The 19558-nt window shown below is 41.4% G+C and overlaps 1 long non-coding RNA gene across 1 annotated transcript in view; it reads left to right on the top strand.

Annotated features, from left to right (window-relative positions):
- Nucleotides 1–19558, top strand: part of LOC129782801 (uncharacterized) — a 101061-nt gene that overhangs the window by 8180 nt on the left and 73323 nt on the right. The window contains exon 2 of the long non-coding RNA XR_008744927.1: nt 9994–10075. This is a non-coding gene — a long non-coding RNA (uncharacterized LOC129782801). The remainder of the gene's footprint in view (nt 1–9993; nt 10076–19558) is intronic.

Below are 19558 nucleotides of genomic sequence, written 5' to 3'. Positions count from 1 at the left end.
GAGTGCCTCAGACCGCAGCCTTATAACGTAATGAAGAATACGCACAGCTGCAGTAACAACCACATAATTATTTAATTAGTTTTTGACAGCTTCAAATTGCAGAGGCAAAGGAATGCATGAACCGCACATGGAAACCTGCCAGCAAAGGTTTTACACGTACACAGATGGTTTTAGCTATTGTAAGCGCAAAGCCAGGTTGCTGTACTATTACTGCAAAATCTAATAGCACATCATGCACTGCAGGAGTTATATCAGGGGAATAAAAATGGCATATGTAATTATTTCTTCTCCTTTATGTCATAGTGTTGCTTTTGTTGTATTTAACTTCCCATAACTGAGCCCTGTGAGATCAAAGATGGGAATATTTTAGCACTAATTTAAGTAATCTGTAAAGTAACAGCTTCTTTGGGCTTTTGGAATAAGCAATTATAACACCACTAATTAACATTATATATCACTTTCTACCTCAAAGTCCTCTTATGGTTATGAATTAATCAATACCTCTGTTGGCAAGTTAAGTATTGGTTTTCTTTCTGAATTTTTATTCTGAAAAAAAGCAGGCTGAGTCTTGGAGAAGTGTAATAATTTGCCAGTCCACAGTGTGATTCAGGGACAAAAGAGACATTAAATTAAGGATTTCCTCAGTTTTTTTGACTCTGTGGAGAGCTAGAGCAAGAAACGTCAAGACAGAAATGAAGGAAAAATAGCTGCCTGCAACAAAATGGATGAGGAGGGCACTAGCATTAGTCGCAATCTGTCTTTGGAAAACAGATTATTCCAAAGGGGAAGATAATAATTTAGAAGTGAAGTGAAGCCTAATGTACTGTAAATATTTGCTCGTCTGCTGCTGCAAAGCCAACACCCATCTCCCAAGTCACTCCAAAGTGTTTATAATTTCCATGTGTCACAGGCTCCATGATTTTATATTACAGGGGAAGTGATTTCTCCGGAGTGCACCTAATTAAGGCTAACAGTTAAAATAAAACATGAATTAATTCAAAACTTCTCTCCGTGCTCTAAATGAACACAAACGTCTGAGGTTTAAAAAGTTAAGTCCCCCTTTTTTCCCCATAATTGTAGTTTTCATATTTTCCAGCCTTTGCTTTTTATGGTTCTGGCTGGGATAGGAAATGCTAAAAGCCCACAAGAAAAGGCTATTCCCATAGAGCTGTGTAAGATATTCACAACAAAAACCTAAACCATGTGGAACACATGTGGTTTCAAGTTTCACAAGAAAGTCAAAACCCAGACTCTGTTGAAGTTTGTAACACGGTTTGAATGAAACTGGGCCCATTTTCAAGAAAATCTGATCAGATTCCTGGTTTGGAGTTGGAACCATCCAAAATTTACAGTGTGGAAGGTCTGAGAAGTCTTGGGGCCTGATCCCACTGATGCTTCGAGGGGGACTTGCTGTGGAAGGGTGGTGAGCGGAGGGGACCGCAGGACTGTGGTGCATAGCCGGTGTGAGAGAGCTGTGAAAACAAGCGCAGAGTTAGTGGGTCTCCTGATGTAGAGGACTGTAGTAAAGGAAGAGTTGTATGGAGGTCATGTGGCTCACATCCAGTGTGGGAGGTCTAGCACACCCCTCCGAGGTACCTTGCTATACCTTTTCATGTGTTCTCTGCACAAGTCTGAGAATAAAAGTTAGGTCACCCCAAATACTTCAGGACTGTATCCACCACTACATTCCATTTTGTAGGATTTATGTGGGTATTATTGCAGCCACAGGGAAAACAGAGCTTTATTTTACTTGCAGCGATCTCTCTGACTAAAGAAATGAAAGACTGTGAAGAAATTCTTAGCACCTGTGATGAAGCCATACACACAGAAATCTTTGAAAAAGCCAATTCCAGATTAGAATATTTGCTTCACTGTCCTGCAATAACCCACTGCAAATCAGCATCAGGAGGTACACACTTTTTTAAGAGCTGTATATAGGAAAGAGTCACTTGCTGATGCTGCAATAGCAGTCTCTAGAGATGCTATCAAAGTAAAAATTATGAGCTAAATTGTGGTATTGCAAAGATGAATATCTGAGCAGATTTTTTTCTTGTGTATTCCTAGAAACATCTTTAGCTGAGCTACTAAAACCACTGTAAATTATTGAAACTGAAAGGTTTCTCTATGGCTAATTGCTTTTAGCATTTCTGCCAATGCAAGCAATAAGAACAGGCTAGGAAACTTATTATCAAGGTTTAAATAATATGACTAGAATGGAATATTATGTTTATTAGACAGATTTATTTCTTGATCTCATACACATAAATACTAATACATTCTTTCACATATATTGCTATGTTTGGGAATATTTAACTGAGAAAATAAAAACTGTTTTCTTCTAACGCCAAAATTTAAGCAAAGAACAGAATGATGGCTTCTGAGTACATGGAAAAACAGCATATGTCTGTGTATGAGGTAAAAGCTCTGTACCAGACTAATGAATACTGAGTATAGTTTCCCTGTTTTCTCTGATGATATCTTGTATGTGCACTTCTGTGAGTTCAGCACAGTGAGGGCAATAGTCAGGCTCACAAGCGAAATTCAGTTCATTGCAGCTCCAGTTCTTCCATCTGCACTCACTTTGATTAAGCATAGGTCAGTCCTGTGCACGATAATTATTTATTACCCTCTCAGTACTACCTTTTTTTTTTTTTTTTTAATGCCTGTGTTTTGGCTTTAGATGACATTATAAAGTCTCTTTTGCTAGCAAGTCTTTTAATGCAGCATAGTTCTGCTCTGAATCTTAACAAATGTCCACAGTGTGCAACTTTTGTTATCCATGCCTGCTGGTTTTCCTTTTAATAAAAATACTAAAGGAAGCAGACACCATCATCCACCAACCTGCTTACCCAAGATCCAGTCTGACCATACATTCATCTTGTCCAGAATTAGCTGAAAATCTCCCAGATGACTGAGTTTTCACCACTTCCCTAAGTGACAAAAAAATGCCTTTGTGGTTTGTCATGATGCTGTTCTCTTGTTCAAAAAGAACTTGTGGGAAACACCCCTAAACCAGCCTTGTTTTCTTTTAACACCATCCGTTTTCCCTGGTGCCTCCAAGAAGCAAACAGCAGATGAGCTTTGGGGATGCTGAGACCACTACCAAGTTACTGCTGCTCTGCGCTTACAGTCTGCCTGCATCTGCTTCTAAGCTCTTTCTTTGGTTGCAAAGTCTTTCGGGTGGAGGCTGCAGGGGCAATGGTACCCCCACTGCAACAAGCTGCGAAGGAGTATCTACCACCTCATGGAGGTCCAGTCCAACGTCTCACTTCTCTTCACACCAGTCTGGCACAGGGGGCTGGTTCTGTGCTGGGCACTCACTGGGCCCACATCTGGTTGCAGAGTCCCTTAGCAGGTGATCACAGATACAACACTGGCGCGAACAGAAAGTGCTGCAGGAGGAGGTTTTTATGGGGTGGAGGTTACTGGTAGGAATGAGAATTGCAATGCCCATGTGAGCTCTGCTAACAGGGATGGTAGCTTGAGAAAGCTGCCGTGTGAAAACTCCCTTTTGTGTAATCAACCTAAATGTGCTTAGAACAGAAACAGAAAATCTAAGAGATCCAATTTAGTTCACCATGGCAGAGCAGAAATGAAAAAATTCCATCTGTTCTGTTTCAGTACCAAAATCTATTTTATACTTATTCTGCAATATTTGTCAGCATAATTATAATAACTAGAGAAGATTCATTCAACAGGTGATTACAAAAATCAAGGAGTGGCATATTGTTTTTAAAAATCATATTTATTTGTAATGATTGCATTGCAGAATGGCAATATTTCTGTTTGGAAGGTTTCTTACCCAGTTCTAAGGCTCAGTTGTGCTGAATTGCTAGTATTTAACAATAAGATCAGTAGACCTTAAAAAACGGAGAGAAAAAGAGAGAAAGCAGAAGCTGCTATGGATACTGCCAAACCACTTCTCAGCTTTGTAAAATCAAGCAATGGGCGAGTTTCCCACCACAAAATCAGCATAAATACCTTTTGAAATTGCTTACATTTTTTTTTTGGCAGTTGCCACCCCAATATTCTGATGGCACTTTGATAACTTATCAAAAAATCTTTAAATAAATTTTCTTTCAAAAGGAGATTTAAAAGTATTTTGTTGCTTGTTTGTGCAACATATCTTTTGTACTTCTTGATGTTGTATCAAAGGTCCTGGCATAGTGCTGGCATTCTCTTGCTTCTAGGAAGCCTGGTTCTGTCTCCTTTCCTCAGGTTGACTGGCATCTTACTCAACAAACAGCTTCATTCACTTCAGCAGCTTGGTGGAATTAAACATAGCACAATCTTACCTCTAACAATTAGTGTTTATTATGTTGTCTGTTCTTCCCCAATAAAAAAGAAATATCACTATTTCACAGATTTTTCCATTAGGAAGAATTGTATGGAGTTCCACATTTAATGTCATTCCACACTTGAAAACTATTTGCAGTACTTACTTTGGATTACAACTAAACAGCAAGTTTTGATTGAAAGAATGGTTGTGACCCAGTCATTAACTACCATATATGTCAATTTGAAATGATGGAAATAATTGCCATTGACAGTTTTACTTTGTAGAAACCTATTTTCCTCCCTTCAGAAACTTTTTTATCTTGGTTTACTGGAAAAAGCGAACAAACACAAGGAAATGCTTTCAAAATTATCAGCTTCAACAGAACACCAGTAATCACTTTGCATAATCCACATCTGGGCTCAATCCAGTTTTCTTAATTAGCTACAAATGCAATGTCTGCTGCTATGTCTCAAATTGTCACTGCATGTACCTATTAAAGTGGAAAATGAATTGGATTCTCAAATTAAAGACTATTACTTAGGTGGTTAAGTGGATTTAGAAACTGGCATTGCTTGTACCATAAATAGTACAAAGGTCACTATTTTTCAGCTCTTAGAACCAGGGCACTTCCATTTTGTGAAGATCACAATGGCTACATACCTTAGCAAACAGATGTTTAACCAGTCAGTAACCAGTAAATCATACACAGACACTCAGGCCTTCTATTTATCCTGTAAATACAAATATTATTTTAAAATAGTGAGTAACTGTAGGTTCTCTGAATCTGAGGTCCATGTGATTGCTTTTCGTGTTTCCCTAGTTAAGGCTGGATGTGGTATTCACATCCAACTAAAAGCCCATGCTGTGTTTACGTCAAAGTGCTCCAGTTAGCTGACCCACACTGTTCCAGAGGTGACAATGTTGTCCAAAGGATGGGAAGATCAGGCAGCTAACTTGCCCAGGAGTATCCCATTGCTCTTGAGATCTGGGGCAAAGGATACATGAAGTCATATATTTTGCCTGCACTGGGAAAAGAAAACAGGTCCTCCTCAAACTTCTAGAACTTGTTATGAAAGGAGAATGTGCCTTACTAAACATGCGAGTAGCATAGGAGTCGAGCAGATAGGTGAAAAACTTCTTTCAGCCCTTTAGCGTTATCAGTTACATTTCTCATTATGTCATTCATGTATATATGTATATGTATGGCTTCAGGTTGCACAGCAGAGTTTTATATTGGCTATTAGGAAAAATTCCTTCACTGAAAAGGTTGTCAAGCACTGGAACTGGCTTCCCAGGGAAGTGGTTGAGTCACCAACAATGCAGGTGTTTAGAAGACGCATAGATGTGGTGCTTAGGGACATTGTTTAGTGGTAGAGTTGGCAGTGTTAGGTGTGTGGTTGGACTTGATGATCTTCAGGGTCTTTTCCAACCTAAATGATTCTATGATTCTATGACTGTATGCACCACTGTCCAGTCACAACATCCCATTTTTACCAATGGTCACCCAAACAAGAAATACGGGTGTTCCTTGGTGTCCTGTTGGCTGGAGAAGAATATTGAAGTGCAGCCCCATGTGCATAGGACCCTTGTTGTCAGCACTGCCATTGCCATCCCCAGTGCTCCCTTCACCAAGCTTTTGTCAAACCCTAGCTTTGAAAAGAGAAAAATTATCTGTTCTTGAAGATAATAATTTTTTTAAACTCAAAGCTGCAAGTGAAAACCCAAGAAAAACTTGAAATTATTTCCTGTCTCTGCCTCTGCTTTCTTTTTCCCCAAAGTTTTTCCACACTGATGCATTGTTAAAGGCATGATCCAACACTTAGTCAAGCCAACAGAAGCTTTTCCAAGGGCTTGAGCATATGACAGATTAATATCTAAATGGAAATGTAAAAATGGCTTTACAGCTGATTTTGCTACAGGAAAACAATGAAAAAGTATTTGGTACTTAGACCAAGAAACATGGTTGCTAGCTTTCACTCTGATTTCTAAATCCCTGGGAACAAATCTGGCAGGCCACTGTGCTCCTTCAGCTCCTGGCTATGACATGCAGGAATGAAACACAGTCCTCAGATTCAGGTTGGTGTGCATGTGTCCAGGGACTGGCTTTGCTTCCCTCCTGCTCCCAACCTGCACACACTGTGCGCCTCTTTGTGAAAATACACTCAATAACATCTGTAGATATTTCGCCCTGGAGCAGTCCTTTGGTACAGAGATGGCTTAATTTAAATAAAATAAACCATTCTTTGAAACTTTCTCTCCCTGCCACCCTCGGCCTGTGTAAACCTGATGTAGCTCTTTGAAACTCAGCGGAGTTGCTGTAACTACAGGACAGTGCTGCAGGGAACAGCAAGCACTAAGGAACCAAGGCTACTAAGGAAGAGCAGAGTGGCCCCAGCAGGTGTCTAAGGAAGGAGCACCAACACAGCTGCCTCCACTGCAGTTGCATGGGACAGAAGTGAGACGGGGAAGTCCAACCTGAAAGAAGGAATCTTAAAACTGAGAATTTGGAATTTGGAAGGTGTTTCTATTGTATTCTACAATAACTTCTCCCCCCCTGCCCCGCCCCCCCCCCCCCCCCCCCCCCCCCATATTTATGAGGTACCTGATCTCTTCTTGGGTGTCATGGAACAGGTCTGTTGATTTGACTGGAACCAGGCTGATGTATGTGAGCGGAGGCTCTATGTGACTGTCTGCTCAGAGCTTGGCTTGTGGCTGCGAAAGTGTGCAGAAAAATCTGTCCCAAAATATGCTGTCCAGCTGTTTCATACCCCATTTATTAGTGACAGCAGTTGGGACTCAGTTCTTGTCTGCTTTCCAAAATGTGCTACTAAGGAACTGGAGATTAAAATTATTTCTCTTTCTGTTCACGTTTTCGGTTGGTTGACTTAGGTAAGATGTTCTCTTGGAAATGTTGTTTAGTAATATCCACAACTATTTCCAAATTAACTAAATTTATTTTCTATATAATTAAAAAAAATATTAATGACAAATTGGAACCTTATGGACTATTAAAACTCTCTGATATAAAGAAATGTCAGCATGACTGATATACAGAAATACTCTTTTGAAAGCCATTAGAAAGCTGTGTTCAAGTCTTTGAGCTCTTGGGAGAAAACTCACTAAATTGCTTCCCGTTGTCTAATTTCTGAAAATATCTTGCCCAAAAGCAACACAACAGCAGAATCATGCCAGGAATACAAACACCAGGTGAGCCACATGCATCAGCATTTGTGGGGAAAATATCCTTTTTTGTTTGTTATGCAAACATTTTATTAGGTAGGAAGAAGAGAAAACAATAGCTGGAATCTCTAGATGCTCTGAGTAAATTACTTGCTTTGGAAACATTACTGTGTCAAGGACACTAAATCCCATGAAACCGTGACAACCCAAAACATACCTGGCTGAACCAAAAGTAGAAAAGAAAAATACATTTAAAATTTAGTTGGTAAAGAGAGAAGTCATCCCACTGGAGTAATTTCTGAATGATATTTCAATTTTGATGAAAAGCTTTTACCCTGAAATACATACACACAAGGACCCTGGTCTTTCTTACTAACCGATGCTTTCTTCATGTACATTTCTAATTCAGCAAATAAACCAAGGGCTGTGGGGCAGTTTTGCTGAAAGCCTCAAAAATGCTGGGCTTAATTTATTCTTGAGACATAAATGTGAATTATACATGCTTGTTGCTACCTGTGAGCTGGTTGGAGCTGACGGCAGGCTGCAAGTGCTGTGGTGCCAGCCTGGCAAAATTAGAGCAGCAGCAGGCAGCTGCCTCATTTTCTGGCTTGCAGCGGTATGTGGGTGAAGAAAAATAACGTTAGCATTTGGCTAACGTCACATGATGGCTTCCAAAATATCAGTTCAGCAGGCTTCTCTCATCTAACAAAAATGGGCTCTCGCTGGGTATTAGCAGTAACACACCCACACCCACACCCATAATCAGTGGGTGTAAAATGTGAAAAGGACGTTTGCCAGGGAGCTTTCAGATCCAGAGCTGTGAATGGGAACTGCATGCTTGGAACGGAGGCACGAGAACACTCTTGCTGTTTGTGTCCTTTTGTTCCTCTGATATTTTGGGATTTTATGTGGGTGTGATGACAAATCCCCCTAAAGCTTGCAGAACCGAGTCACGGGTTTCAACGCAGGCTACCAGAGAAGGATTGCTCCTCAGAAACACGGCTGTGGGGAAACAGAGAGCAAGCCCTGGTACACGCTGGAAGGATTAAATTGTGCCCAGGCTCCCCTGGCTGGTTACACTAGAAATGAAGGCAGAGGGGGAAGCACTTCAGCCCATTTCCACTGCTGCCCCTCTGCTTATATGTAATTGCTGCTGCTGCTGCCATTGCCGGCTGCTGCCTGGCTGAGAGCCTCACGCAGGGTAGCACATTAGTACAGCTCGTATCTGTACAACTGCATTACCATTTGCACAAAAGCGTGTGCTTCTGGCTTACACTGAGCTGTAGCATAAATGAAAATCTGCTCCAAACCACTTAGGAATGCTGGTCTGGGAAGATTTGTTTTGAACGAGCCTTACTGACAGCAGTATTAGGCCACGCATGTGGCTTCACAGAGAACTTGAGAGATGGAGAAAGCAGGGAGATTTCAAGGCCAGATGGACACATAATAGTTCAGCTGAAAAGAAAGAAAGCCAGGAAGCGGGGTGAGATTTGGGGATGGCAAGTCTGAGAACCCGGCTTGGAACATGGTTCTGAGGAGGGTCGAGCAGCAGAGGGCAGGGAGCACGATGCCACAGACCGCTACTCAAGTGATATTTGTGCTGGAGCACTCCATTAGTCCAGGGAAGGACAGTGACAGAGGGACATCTTGTGAATTTTCTTATTCATTATTATACCAGATTTTGCAAAGAGGGAAAAAAAAAAAAAAAAAAAGACATCTCTTAGTTATGGAAACATTTCCTGCTTCAACTGAACTTCAATTTAATAACCGTCAAAAAGTGAGCTAGGGGACTTGGGTGAGACTCACTCAGCAAGTGAGGAATTTCACATCTGATATTGTCATCTGTCAGTACTAGATAGACTATAGGTCTGCAAAAGAAAAAAAAAATGCTGTCAGTTGACTGTAGATAGAAAAAGAGTAGAATTCAGTTGCAGTGGACCATGCTGCTGTGTTTCAGATTTGAGTGTATTTTCTTTAAACACTTCCTTTAGTCTTATGGAAAAAGAAGTCTCCCATCTTTTTGTTTCATACTGAATGAGAAGTTACTTTGAATTTAACACTTCAAATAAGACATATGAAAGAAACAAAAATTTAGAGAATATTGCTGTTTAGATAGAAATAAAACTGAATCTGTTATGACATGGTTATAGGCCTGAGAGTTTTATTAATCTTAGAACGGCTCTGTAGCACATGATTCCAGGATATACATGATAGTGCTGATATCCAGGGTTTTAAATATATAAACACTGGCGTATGAAAATAAACATAGACTTCCCTACACTTTAGGTCATATTGTGTTTCGCCCAGGCCAGTAGGGGAGAGAAAGGGAGGCAGAAAGAGGAAAATGGAGATAAAGTGATAAAAAAAATTGAAAACAAAACACTAAATAAATAAAAAATACCCCCCCTAGAACTTACAGAAAAATTGAGAGTTGTGAGAGGGGATAAAAAGCTAAATATAAAAAATAACAGAATCCAAGGCTATAGAAGACACTTTTGCATGCTTTCTTTCTGACAATTTTTGTTTTCTTTCAGTAGGAGGAAGAGGAGACTCAAAAATTGAACCTCAATCCACATCCCAAAGACAGTGACGGGCTCCGGGAATGTTGAGTCTGAGGTGGGTCCTTCTTCCCTCTGGGAAGTCCTGCCCCTGAAAGTCATCACATTATGCTTATAAATCAAGATTATGCTTGCATTGAGAAAGAAGCAAACCATTTCTGACTGTGCTACCAGTGATATAATGCAAATGTTTATAACTAGGATTAAGATAATTTATTTTTTATGGCCTAGAGACACATTATCTAATCTCCAACCCACTGGACCGCAACTGCTATTTTTGTTACCTGTTTGACTACTTTATTCCTGATCTCTGTCATAAGCCTCAGATGTATGTCATCTGGAACTGTTCAGATGATAAATTTATTTCCATGTATTTTCTTCTGACATGTACATCTTTGCAGATATTTCATTGTTTTTACTAGTTAAGAGCTGTGCCAATATATTGAGCAGTGAAGACTAATGCAAAGAAATTGCACATCTTCTTATCAATATCTTAATCTCCCTTAATTAGCCTATATAGCCTGTCCAGTCATCAGACCTCTCCCATTTCTTTCACAGATTTGCGGATTCAGATATAACTAAGTGATCTGGTATTGTTTGTTTTTAAGCCTTATGCTATTGCCATAGAAAATCCAGCTTAATCCTTTTCTCTCCTAGATCCTGCTCTAATTTATGTTCTTGTTTATTGACTTCATCTGTGTCAAATTTCTAAATTCTGAAGACTTTCTCTTTTCCTCAAAAACCCTGCTGCTATCTACTTACATTGATAAGTCTCTTGCTTCTCTGATTTCCTTTCTTATTCAGTGGTGCATACATTTTCTGATTCTGAGTAGTCATCTTCCATATCTAAACTACTTCTTGGGGTTTTACTTCCTTTAAGCTATCAATCCTATGTAACTAACCTCAACCTTCATAAAACATTGCTCCTTTCCTAGTCCTTCCATGCATGGCAACTGTAACAGCTGCTACTAGTCAGTGACGTGAGCTCTCATTGTGGCTGAATTAGCTCCTGCATGTTACTTAAGACTAGATCAAAACTAGCTTCACCTTCTGCTTCAAAACTCCTCCAAACAGCATACACTTTGAGTGTTAAGAAACTGGGTGTTTACTTTTGGGGCCATTTGGAGACCTTAACAGCAGACCATGGAGCTCTGTTATGAAGCTGAAAAGCTCCTTCTTGTTAAAAGGCCTACACTCCTAAGTGATTGAAATCCCCTTTTTTTCCTAACAAAGTAACTGATAGCAGCATCAGGTTGTCCTCCGGCATGTGGAGCCTGCACTGGAGGTAGATGAAATCCAGCCCAGGGAAGAGGAACAGGGTTATTCTCTGGGCTCCAAAGCAAGCGAGTATACTTTCTGCCTCTGCAGCTGCAATTCTTCCCTTGGCTTCACACTGTCCTTACTCCAGTTCACCCTCTCCTTGGCAGGTTTGCCAGCAGCGGGGGCTCAGCAGCAGGTGCTGCAGCTCCCCAGTCTGCTGGAGGGGCCAGTGGGACCTGCTGCTGTGGGAAGGGAGGCTCCCTTAGAAGGGCTTTTGCGCACCCTATCCACGAGTTAGTAATTCTGCTCTGTTTTCCTTAGTCTTTTCCCTTTCTGTCTGCTCGCACACATCTCACCCCTGCCCCGGCCTCCTGTCCCAGCCAGCCCCTGTCCCAGCCCCCACCACAGCTAGACCACTGGCTTCCAAAAATACTTATGCCCAGTTTCCATGCCTGTATAGCTCTATCTCTGCTCCCCCACTGCCTTCCTGAGTCCCCTTACTCTGTTTTGGGCCTCTGATCGTGTCCCATCACAGCCCACACGGCCAGACACCACCCACTCTCCACTCTGCCTTGCAGCGTCACTGCCAGCTGCCACCTGGTTATCTGATTTGAAACACCCATGCACTTGACATGCCAGGACTCAGCTGGCATTTTAATTACATGCAGCAGTGAATTACAGCTGGCCATTATAATTGCAGATGAGCACACCCTTTCTGCAGAGGCTTTGCTTTCTGCAAGCAGTGATGGATGGATTTAAATCCTTCCTGTCACCACCTCCTAGCTAGGAGGAAGGAGGCCCTGACATGTCTTTCACTATGGTGGATTTGCATGTAGATGTGGGTGTGTGTCACAGAAATATTGTGGAGGCCCTGGAGCTAATGGCCCTATTAACTACTGGGGAATCTACCCCCAGCTCCTCTAGCCAGCTTCTTGCATCACTGCTGCTGAACATGAACAATGAGCTTGGGTTCCTTTCCCAGAAATCTGTCTTGGTGCCTTGTGAAACTGGTCCTGTTTTGCTTCCTTGTTGAGAACAGCTGATTTAGTCTGGTGGTGCACAGGAAAAGAGCAGGAGCATTTGAGCTGGTGTCCAGCTCATTTTGTATTGTGGACCTTTTGGGGGCTGGGGCTGTGAGGGGTATGAATGAATCTTCACAAAAGCCTTGCTGGCCACACTTAAATGTCCCTCTCATAGGTTGTATATTTCTTGCAAACTTGATTGCCTGGAATTAGGGTCTATTTCCTGGCACTGCTGTTAAGGGTAGAAATTCTTTGGTGTCTGGAAAGCTTCTGCTCTGTGGTTCACGTCCCATCGGCAGGAGCTTGGGGCTGGCCACTGAGGTGCCTTCTGTGCGGAAGAAGTGGCATGGGTGCATTCGGAGCAGAAATCCTGGTGCCATGGATTTTTCCATCCTCTGGGAACCTGCTGGGATTCCTCTAGGTGGCAGAAAGTGCATGCCCTGCTACCAGGGCGCTGCCACTGCAAGGGCTGCCAGCTGCGCTGCTCACCACAGCTCCCCAGCCACAGGAGTTTATGAACTCGTAAGAGTATGTAAGTGAGGGTTATTCTGAGATGAGGATTACATTTTAAGAGTTGCTTGTCCACCAGCAATCTGACTGACAGACCCCAACCACGGAGCTTGTTTGCTCTGTTACCACAAGCTTTTGGTTTCGTGTTAAGGTTAGCCACCAAGCCATTCCCTTCCCTTCACCCTGGGTAATGCCGTCCAGGGTTTGCTTACCTACATAGTAAGAAGAGGTTTACATGTTTTCAAAGCAATAAAGTCAGGCTGTAGCAGGCAGATATAATGAGAACCACATAAAACACTTGGAATCTGGGTGCCTGCTCCACTGGTGTGCTAAAAAAATGTTGGTGTGAGCTTTAGTGGATTTGATTTTAAGGCACAAGTTGAAAGATTGGATTTTTTCCCCTGGCTGTGAACTCTTTATTTCTCTTTATCACAATTCACTTTACGGATGAGCATGAGAACGTGTCCTTCAAACAGGCCTGAGCATTAGTTTGGAGAGTGTCAAAACGCATAAGCTGTACTGAGTATGTACTGATGTGGTCTGGTCTGACCACTGTGACCAGAAGGGAAGACAAAGCTGCCTTTATACCTCACTAACCCTCACCTGGGCAGGGGCTGACACAAACACTTTGCTCATGCAGGGCCCTTTTTTGCGGTCTCTGTTCTGCATCCACTAGCAGAGTCTTCTCTCTCAACCTAAGCTCCAGCTTCTCTCCCGACAACTCCCTGCCCTAGCAGGAAATGGCAAGCAGATGATGGAAACCTATGTGCTGCTGAGGAACTCTGCTTTAGCTGCATTATTTTTCTGCAGAAAAGGCCCCTTTGGGCATGAGCTTTAAGTTCTCTTTTCTCCCCAGAGCATGATGAAGAGGACGGGAGAAGGGCTGTGGCTCTGGCTCTGGATCTTTGGCGTGGCCCAAGTTATACAACATACTGCTGTGACATCTGGAGGCTCATTTTTGGCCCATTTCTTGGGATCGTACTTAAAATCCACATGGGGAATTCTTGCTTTTAAGAAGCACTATTCTAATTTCTATTTATTCTGTGACCTCATTTGATTTGAATCATGTCCAATATATCTCTAGCTGCATCATTTACAAGGATGAAGAAACTGTTTTTTTTAATGGTGGCACAGCTTGCTTAGGTGAGCTGCATATTGATAAGACAAAATATTCCTGATGAGTAAAACATCGCTAGAAACTTAAGAACAATAAATACAACTTGTTCTGTGTAGTTAGAATATGGCATTATTTTCATTGCACTTGTCATTTAAATGCTGTAGTTATTTTTCAAAGTGGTATCATAGAGATCTGTATTTTGGATGGGATCGGTAGTAGTATTATGCACCTGCAAGGTGATCATGAATCTAAAGAGGTCAAAGAGTTTTGCTAGCATTATTTTGGCTGCCCCGCCCGCTGTTCCAAGCAACATCTAGATAACCTAATCCCAGTTTTTGAGTTGTTCTCAAATCTGCAAAAAACTGAATGCTAATGTTCCTGCTCAGTTTACCTCTGCTCTTTACCCATAGGGCAATCATCTATTAATTCCAAAAAGCCTGAAATAAAAGGTGCTGGTTTTGAGTCAGAGGGGAAAGTAATGCTTGTGTTTACACAATGTGCAGCTGCGTGCAACTAATTAATTCAGACCTAACGCAGTACCAGGTCTGATACATAACTCAGTAGCAATCAGACATTCGTGCTGCCTGAAACCAAGCCCCAAACCACATGCAGCTTGCTCTGTTCTGTCCCCTTTATTCGCTTTCCATCTCTGTCATTGGTCAAGACGTGTCTCTCTGATAGGTCATGAACTTGTCAATAACACAAAGATGTTGCAAGTCGTATTATGTTTTAATGGCATTGTTGGCGTTCTCAGGGTTAAATCCTCAGTTTTGAAGGAAAACTCCAAAAGCATGAATAGCAATTTTAAGGCACAGTTACCATGGTCTTTAACTTCGTCTTCATTAACAAGCACTGTGTGCAATACAAGAAAACTGCAATGCAGTAAAGCAAGTTCTTTACCACCTCTTCTATCACATTTCATAGGAGCATTTAGTTTACAGTAGATTAATGTCCTAACCTCTTAGCTTATTACAGTGAAACACATTCAACCCTATGTAATAAGATTAGACAGTAGGAGCTTAACCCAGTGCTAATCTTTAGTAAATTTTCCCCAGTTAGAACATAGGATGAGAGCTAGTAGACTGGAGACTGATTATCTGTTAATGCACAGTAGGAAAGTCATCATTATTTTTCACTGACCAATGGTGAATAAATATTTCTTGTGCCTTACATTTTCCTGCTGCTCCAGCCAGATCTGGGCTTTTAGCTTTAAGAGGATAATAAAGCTCAAATGGTTGGACCACGTTACTGAAGAGGACTCAGTAAGATTCTGGGATAGGATCTGATTACCCTGCATACATGATTAAGAAATGATGGGCAGGTAACTCCAGTTTCTGCTGGAGACAGTATTTCATGTTGCCAGTTGTTCTCATCTGTAGCCCTTTATAATGAACAAAATAATGCCCAATGACTTCAGCTAATTATTCCTGAAACCCCAGTGCAGTAATATGAATTTTTTGCCATTGCTTAGTGCTGCATGTGATCTGATTTTTACTACTTGCCATTGCTTCCTTAGACCTGCTGTTTTGAAATCAGGATTTCAACAAGTTGCATGCAATCCTATCTGCCACAGGCTTCCCTGCTGTCCCTTCTCAGAGGGATGCGTACCTCTGTTGGAAGCCTGCTGTAACCTTACAATCAGGAGGGAGGATGTAATTTTCTAAGAGGTGCATGAAGGACAAAAAGCTAAATTCCTTGTGCATAATTGAAAATTCCCCATTGTGGCTCTCAGAGCAAAGCTTGCTTACCATGAGGCTTTATAGTTCCAGGAAGAGAGGAAGTTAGCTTTGCGTAGTGGGAAACCACTGTGGCTGTGTAATAGTCCCCTTAAAGAGGATTGCATGGGTTTTTTGAATTTTTATATGAAAAATCATCTCAATAATAAATTTATCATTTTTCCCTGGGCCCACATTTTATCAAAAGCCTGCAGTATAACAAGGAGTTTTTCAACAATAGGGAAGTCATTTTGTCAGTTGAACATGCTATGTAATTAAAGGATTAACATTTTCTCTGAAATGCAATTAAAACCAGAAATGGGTCTGGAGTTAATGCCTTCATGGTTAGATGACTGTCCAAGGATTTCAAGGTATAAAATTTCATTGGGAAATGTGCATTTTGGCTAGAGCTGTGCAAAATACTGCTGGTGAAGGTATTTTGGACTGAAATATTTGGAAAATTTTCTGTCAGAATTTTGATGGAAGGAGACTATTAGAGTAAGAATGATGTGAAAACCTGGAAAGAGGACAAAGAAACATGTATTTTCCAATCCAGCAACACTTCAGTCTCCTACTGCAGACAGTGATCTCAAACCCATACATATACTTACTGGCATACACATTTACCTAAGTTTGAAAATATGCAAATATAAACTTTGAGAAAATACACCTTTTCAGTTTTTACATATTCAACATGGCAAGTCTCCAGCACTTGACAGTAATTCTATGTAACTCATTAATGGGGCAACAGGCATGTCTGAATATCAGCCACCTGCATGTGAATTTCTGGTTCTGCCCAGAACACTTTGACATCTGTCAGTCCTAGCAAGGCCATGTGTCTTATTTTATTATGGCCTTCATTATGGGCTGTAAATACTGAGACTAATTTATCTTTCTTTTCATGGGAAATTAAACCTCTTGAAATAACCACTATAGATTTAGAGAAAAGAGTAGCATGGAAACGCATGTATATTTAAGGTGAGGTGTTTCTCACAAAGATTTCAAGAAGTTTTTTTATACTCAGATAACTAGCATCTTTTTAGTTTTGTGGGCCCTGTAGTAAATTGCAGGATTAACTGGTGAGCAGCTATTAGCAGAAGACTGCATGCACGCTCCTGCCCAGATTACTGTGAACGTCTTACGTTTCCTCTGGCTTTTGAATATTAACATGGTGCAGCTTCCCTGTCGCCGAAATAAGGACACCAATGGGCCATATCATATGCACAGAGATCTCATGCTATCACTTTTTCTCTCACTTCTTCTTTTGCCAGTGCTTATGTCACCACCACTTCTTTGCCACCAAGGTTCATGACTTGAATGGTATCTTTATGCCATCTTCTGCTTTCCGTGTAGCCTTACTTTTAGCTTGACTTGTAGCCCTTGGGGCTGTACCTCAGCTCTTGCAGCTTCCTTCACTCTGGAAGAGGCACCTTCTTTCTCTTTTTCTCTCCTCTGGCAAAGCAGTTGTCAGGGCCTTCCTTGGCCCCTCCTGTGCTCCCTGCTGCCTCCTTATGTCCCATCCATGCAGAGCTCCCTAGGCCCAGGCTCTTGGTGATGCTGAGGCACATGGCTCTCCTTAACTGCCACTCTCATCAGATTGCCTTCTGGAGTGTATTTGCTGGCCTGTCTTAAGTCACCATGGATCACAACATGGGTCCACCATGGGTTTTGATGTACATTACAGGGTCCAAGCTAGTTCTGAGAGGGCTGGTTTGGGGATCAGAAGCTCGAGTCATAACAGCTCAGGGCCATCTCGTTACACACCGCTGCTCCACTTACCCCTGTCAGAATTTGTGCTTCCTTCACAACTACACTTGCATGCTACTTTATTATGCTGTGCTGACACACTTTGCACTCAAAATGTGTAGCTTTCTTACTCAAGGCCTGGAGAATTAGCTCTTCTGCTTGTTCGGTGGTGCTTTTTACTGTTGCATGTCTCCCACTCAGTTTGCTCCATGACTTGTAACTGACATGCAGTACCAAAAACATGAAAAAAATTCTCTGTTAACTCCAAGAAAGTTTAAAAGATTGTCATAAGGCTGGGCAAGTGAAGAAATACATGCACTTTGTTTGTAGAATGAGATGTTTCATTCAATCCCTTTTTTAAAATACCAGAGCCATTAAATAAAACTAAAACTGAAGTAAAATTGAAAGACTTCATTTTGGAATTATCAGAATGCTTTAACTACATCTGCTGTCTTTGCACTAAAAAAGGCTCCAGGCATAAAACTCCAGTTAGCTCTATGCAGTAGAAGAGCTTGCACAGTGATTTGTGTGCCTGCTTGTTGCAGAGGTGTCCTTTCTGCTATCCTCCATCCCCATCACTAAACATGAAACACCTGCGGCACAGTTTCAAATGGTCTTGGCTTTCCCTCAAGCCTTTGCCTCAGACCAGCTTCTGTCACAATGTCTTATGTTAAAAAATGATAGCTTAAACCCCAGTCATTTTAGGAACATTTTGTTTGCAATGTTTTGTCTTGCAACAATGCATTTTGTATGTTCCATCGGTCCTTTGTGTATATCTTGTTCCAAACAAACACTCTGCAACAGGGAAGAAGTCTTTGGATAGATCCTATCGGTACTACACTGTCATTTAAATTGAAATATTAGAGTAATTTCTTAATATTTCAGTTCCTTATCACAAAGACAGATGTAGCCTCAACATGAATGGAAATCACTGGCCCACTGCTATGGAGTGCAACATGCTCTGCAGGAAGGGCTGCATGGCAGGTCAGGTGTTCACACACAAACTCAGACATGTGTACACTGCTGCTCTGCAACACTGCAGACTTTCCCCAGATTTTTGGAAGGAAAATGCATATGTGCACTAAGGAGAAAGAGAGTCTTGCATAAACTGCCCGTGCTTTCATGGCAGACATTTCATTGCACTACAGAATTGCATTAGAAGAACTAGCACTGGTGGGGGGAAGGTTTAAGACCTTTGTTGATATCCTTTTTTGGTTAAACCTAGGCCTGCTTACTTCAATAAACAGAGGGGAGCCTAGTTCTACATTCTTTCTGCTTTTATATGAGTAAAAATTATGACACTTTATAAGAAAATTATAAGCTTCTGTTACCTCCTTTATTTTCAATAAGAAGTTCTAATTGTTGTAGAAGCTCTTCAAGGAGCCTTGGCAGATAAACAGACCTCACATTTCCCCATTTACTTGTTTGGAGGACCTAATTCGGAGTAAGAAGTCTTTGTATACAGAAAGGAACAGAAAAAGCAGCTGATAAAGTTTGTGAAAGGTTAGCTGATGATTCCACCTTGTTCCATAATTTTGGTGCAGATCCATGTGGCTGCTCACTTCTAAATCTGAGACAGCCTAAGGGTTTAGAGGATATACAGCAGTTCTACTTGACTGTGTCCAGACAGACACAGACAAGAAGGATTACCTGTGCAGTACTAATGCCCTCTAGATAGGTGATTAACATGGTGCAAGATAATCACTTCTGACATCTCTCATTGCTACTTGAAAGAAACAGGGCAATGGTCTGGTGGAGTTGTGTATAGATCATGATCATGTGGCTCCTGACACTGCTGCAGTGTTCCTTTTGCTCTGCTTCATCTCACATTAAAGCCAATGGAAAAATTTCTGCTGGCTCTACAGGCAGCCAGCTAAGACCCTTCTGGAGAAAAGTCTTAGAAAGGAGTTATGAGACAGAAGGAATAAACCAGTTCCAGCACCCTTGATTTTAATGCATTTAGTGCTTGGTAATTGCTACAGCAGAAAATCTCCCCCTCACACTTTGTGCATGTGATTGCTAGACATGGTTTTCCAGAGTATTGCTCTTGTGTTCTGAGCTGCTTCCAAGAAGGGATAGTCTGCTTTTTTGCCATAGCAACTTCAGGATCTGCTTCTGGTAGGCTGGAACTGTGTGGAATCACTCTGATTAAGTTTCTAGCCAGCAAACAG

Source organism: Falco peregrinus, chromosome Z (genome assembly GCF_023634155.1).
Source record: "Falco peregrinus isolate bFalPer1 chromosome Z, bFalPer1.pri, whole genome shotgun sequence".
Taxonomy (NCBI): domain Eukaryota; kingdom Metazoa; phylum Chordata; class Aves; order Falconiformes; family Falconidae; genus Falco; species Falco peregrinus.
The sequence above is the reverse complement of the archived record's forward strand: the minus strand, read 5'-3'. Positions and strand labels throughout refer to the sequence as shown.